General features: G+C 51.3%; 1 non-coding gene across 1 annotated transcript in view; it reads right to left on the bottom strand.

The window, feature by feature from the left end:
* LOC126332164 (small subunit ribosomal RNA) overlaps positions 1 to 1,651 on the bottom strand; it is a 1,893-nt gene extending 242 nt beyond the window's left edge. Inside the window, exon 1 of the ribosomal RNA XR_007563576.1 lies at positions 1 to 1,651. This exon is cut by the window's left edge and continues 242 nt beyond it. This is a non-coding gene — a ribosomal RNA (small subunit ribosomal RNA).
* Between the last annotated feature and the right edge of the window lie 3,349 nt (positions 1,652 to 5,000).

Here is a 5,000-nt window from a genome sequence, read left to right on the forward strand (position 1 = left end):
AACAATTGCAAGCCCCAATCCCTAGCACGAAGGAGGTTCAGCGGGTTACCCCGACCTTTCGGCCTAGGAAGACACGCTGATTCCTTCAGTGTAGCGCGCGTGCGGCCCAGAACATCTAAGGGCATCACAGACCTGTTATTGCTCAATCTCGTGCGGCTAGAAGCCGCCTGTCCCTCTAAGAAGAAAAGTAATCGCTGACAGCACGAAGGATGTCACGCGACTAGTTAGCAGGCTAGAGTCTCGTTCGTTATCGGAATTAACCAGACAAATCGCTCCACCAACTAAGAACGGCCATGCACCACCACCCACCGAATCAAGAAAGAGCTATCAATCTGTCAATCCTTCCGGTGTCCGGGCCTGGTGAGGTTTCCCGTGTTGAGTCAAATTAAGCCGCAGGCTCCACTCCTGGTGGTGCCCTTCCGTCAATTCCTTTAAGTTTCAGCTTTGCAACCATACTTCCCCCGGAACCCAAAAGCTTTGGTTTCCCGGAGGCTGCCCGCCGAGTCATCGGAGGAACTGCGGCGGATCGCTGGCTGGCATCGTTTATGGTTAGAACTAGGGCGGTATCTGATCGCCTTCGAACCTCTAACTTTCGTTCTTGATTAATGAAAACATACTTGGCAAATGCTTTCGCTTCTGTTCGTCTTGCGACGATCCAAGAATTTCACCTCTAACGTCGCAATACGAATGCCCCCGCCTGTCCCTATTAATCATTACCTCGGGTTCCGAAAACCAACAAAATAGAACCGAGGTCCTATTCCATTATTCCATGCACACAGTATTCAGGCGGGCTTGCCTGCTTTAAGCACTCTAATTTGTTCAAAGTAAACGTGCCGGCCCACCGAGACACTCAACTAAGAGCACCCTGGTAGGATTTCAACGGGGTCCGCCTCGGGACGCGCAAGCACGCCTTCGGCTCGCCCCACCGGCAGGACGTCCCACGATACATGCCAGTTAAACACCGACGGGCGGTGAACCAACAGCGTGGGACACAAATCCAACTACGAGCTTTTTAACCGCAACAACTTTAATATACGCTATTGGAGCTGGAATTACCGCGGCTGCTGGCACCAGACTTGCCCTCCAATAGATACTCGTTAAAGGATTTAAAGTGTACTCATTCCGATTACGGGGCCTCGGATGAGTCCCGTATCGTTATTTTTCGTCACTACCTCCCCGTGCCGGGAGTGGGTAATTTGCGCGCCTGCTGCCTTCCTTGGATGTGGTAGCCGTTTCTCAGGCTCCCTCTCCGGAATCGAACCCTGATTCCCCGTTACCCGTTACAACCATGGTAGGCGCAGAACCTACCATCGACAGTTGATAAGGCAGACATTTGAAAGATGCGTCGCCGGTACGAGGACCGTGCGATCAGCCCAAAGTTATTCAGAGTCACCAAGGCAAACGGACCAGACGAGCCAATCCGATTGGTTTTGATCTAATAAAAGCGTCCCTTCCATCTCTGGTCGGGACTCTGTTTGCATGTATTAGCTCTAGAATTACCACAGTTATCCAAGTAACGTGGGTACGATCTAAGGAACCATAACTGATTTAATGAGCCATTCGCGGTTTCACCTTAATGCGGCTTGTACTGAGACATGCATGGCTTAATCTTTGAGACAAGCATATGACTACTGGCAGGATCAACCAGGGAGCTGCGTCAACGAGAGCTGAGCAGCCGGCCGCCCGGGAGTGTGTCCCGAGGGCCCGCGCGAACACGCAAGCGTCCGCTCAATTATTCTGCAAACAGGAGGAGGCTGAGCTCCCCTGCACGATACACCTCGAAACCCTCTCAGGTCCCGGCGGCGCGCAGCGCCGTCCTAAGTACTTGGTCGGGTTCGAGAGAGGCGCAATCGCCCGGAGATAGGCGAGTAGACGCTTTCAGTGCGAACACCCGTGCTCCCAACTGAGCTTGCCGCTGCCGACAGAGGCCCGGGAGCGTGCTGTCGTGGCATTGCCGGCGGGAAACAACACGCGCCACCTACGGTGACCGGCAGCTCCAACGCCAGCGCCACAGAAGGGCAAAGCCCCACTTGGGTGCAGAAGCGAACTCTCCCAGCACAGCGCACGCGCCAACACGTCCGCAGAGCTGCGATACAAACCACCTGCGAGAACCGCCGGGGGCGACCGAGCAGCAGACGGCGTCGCGACGCCGAGTGCCGGGCGGCGGCGCATCCTCAACGCACACAGTCCGCAATCGGACCAGCACACTGCAGATGTCCACCGCGCTTCGCACCGGGCTCGGCAGAACCCACTTTGGCCGCCTGGCGCCGCGCGCCGGGTGCGCCGGCGCGTAGCTGGGACGCCAGCCGGGCCCGTCGGCCGGCGCTCCTGCCACTGGGCGCCCCCCACCAGCCGGCTGTAGTGCGTGCGCTCACGCAGCGCGCGGCCAGCACGCCGGGCGGCCCCCCCTCACCGGCCGGGGACTGTCCCACCAAGCCACAGCCTCGTATCGCTTCATACCCACATGGCCAACTCAGGTTCGGGGGCATGGCGGGTACCGCCGAAACAACCGGTTCACAGATGTACCGATCGTCGCTATCACCGATGCACCTGCAGCGCGAACAACCGCTCAACAACTGATTTCCAGTTCATTTGCGGATCTTTGGCAGCAAACGTATACGTCAATCTACATTTGCGAAATCTACGATTCTGGCATGCCTGCATGTTATGTGTCACGACACGCTACATCAGCCCACATACACACTACGGCATGTACACGAGAGAACACGTGGAAGATGGTCCGCGCACGTGTGCAATGTCCCTTGCGCGGTCGACTGTCAACCGGCCTCTGTAGCATGTCGCAGATGTGGAACGCGGTCCACCGTGGTATCATGTTGTGTGGGGCAATACGATTAAATAGGAAAACCCTCGTCGCTACATCAACAGACGGCTCACGCTGATTCCCGGCAGAGGGAGGGGGGCCAACATGCAATACTTTCGTCCGTACCTACCACATGTCTGTACGGCGTAAAACAGTGCAATCTCGCTGTAATGGGGAGACGAGACAAGTAGCATCGTGCACAACATATGGCCCTTATGATTCGCCATTGTAGGGCGCAGCCGGTGTACGGTCAAGCATGTGCCACATTATGTCACTCAGTACGTAACGACGGATGATCAGTGTGGGTTACGCGTACATCAGCGGACAGTCCACACAGGCCGTACCACAACGTACACTGACTGCATCGACAACCGAATGCAACTGAACAGCTGCAAGGCTCATTTCACAAACAAACGCCTGACCGACCAGCTTGGAAGGGCAGGAGGGGAGGGCGATAGTCGTTCTGTAGCGTTACACCCTTCCAGTGGTTAGCGGGACTGTGTAGAAAGTACGCAACACTCGAAAGACATTTACGTGAGGGTACGCACCATGGCATCGAGAAATACACATGACACCAGAGGATCCAAGCAGTGAACTATGTTCAGAGGGTTGCTGTTAGGCAAAGCTACATTCCTGTGACGTTACATGTGACAGTTAAGGTGCAGTGTAAGTTAGGTTAAGGTGCAGTGTAAGTTAGGTTAAGGTGCAGTGTAAGTTAGGTTAAGGTGCAGTGTAAGTTAGGTTAAGGTGCAGTGTAAGTTAGGTTAAGGTGCAGTGTAAGTTAGGTTAAGGTGCAGTGTAAGTTAGGTTAAGGTGCAGTGTAAGTTAGGTTAAGGTGCAGTGTAAGTTAGGTTAAGGTGCAGTGTAAGTTAGGTTAAGGTGCAGTGTAAGTTAGGTTAAGGTGCAGTGTAAGTTAGGTTAAGGTGCAGTGTAAGTTAGGTTAAGGTGCAGTGTAAGTTAGGTTAAGGTGCAGTGTAAGTTAGGTTAAGGTGCAGTGTAAGTTAGGTTAAGGTGCAGTGTAACTTAGGTTAAGGTGCAGTGTAACTTAGGTTAAGGTGCAGTGTAACTTAGGTTAAGGTGCAGTGTAACTTAGGTTAAGGTGCAGTGTAACTTAGGTTAAGGTGCAGTGTAACTTAGGTTAAGGTGCAGTGTAACTTAGGTTAAGGTGCAGTGTAACTTAGGTTAAGGTGCAGTGTAACTTAGGTTAAGGTGCAGTGTAACTTAGGTTAAGGTGCAGTGTAACTTAGGTTAAGGTGCAGTGTAACTTAGGTTAAGGTGCAGTGTAACTTAGGTTAAGGTGCAGTGTAACTTAGGTTAAGGTGCAGTGTAACTTAGGTTAAGGTGCAGTGTAACTTAGGTTAAGGTGCAGTGTAACTTAGGTTAAGGTGCAGTGTAACTTAGGTTAAGGTGCAGTGTAACTTAGGTTAAGGTGCAGTGTAACTTAGGTTAAGGTGCAGTGTAACTTAGGTTAAGGTGCAGTGTAACTTAGGTTAAGGTGCAGTGTAACTTAGGTTAAGGTGCAGTGTAACTTAGGTTAAGGTGCAGTGTAACTTAGGTTAAGGTGCAGTGTAACTTAGGTTAAGGTGCAGTGTAACTTAGGTTAAGGTGCAGTGTAACTTAGGTTAAGGTGCAGTGTAACTTAGGTTAAGGTGCAGTGTAACTTAGGTTAAGGTGCAGTGTAACTTAGGTTAAGGTGCAGTGTAACTTAGGTTAAGGTGCAGTGTAACTTAGGTTAAGGTGCAGTGTAACTTAGGTTAAGGTGCAGTGTAACTACATAGATGCAGTGTAGGATACAGTGCAGTGTAACTTAGGTTAAGGTGCAGTGTAACTTAGGTTAAGGTGCAGTGTAACTTAGGTTAAGGTGCAGTGTAACTTAGGTTAAGGTGCAGTGTAACTTAGGTTAAGGTGCAGTGTAACTTAGGTTAAGGTGCAGTGTAAGTTAGGTTAAGGTGCAGTGTAACTTAGGTTAAGGTGCAGTGTAACTTAGGTTAAGGTGCAGTGTAACTTAGGTTAAGGTGCAGTGTAACTTAGGTTAAGGTGCAGTGTAACTTAGGTTAAGGTGCAGTGTAACTTAGGTTAAGGTGCAGTGTAACTTAGGTTAAGGTGCAGTGTAAGTTAGGTTAAGGTGCAGTGTAAGTTAGGTTAAGGTGCAGCGTAACTTAGGTTAAGGTGCAGCGTA

The sequence above is a fragment of the Schistocerca gregaria genome, unplaced genomic scaffold, assembly GCF_023897955.1.
Source record: "Schistocerca gregaria isolate iqSchGreg1 unplaced genomic scaffold, iqSchGreg1.2 ptg001426l, whole genome shotgun sequence".
Taxonomy (NCBI): Eukaryota; Metazoa; Arthropoda; class Insecta; order Orthoptera; family Acrididae; genus Schistocerca; species Schistocerca gregaria.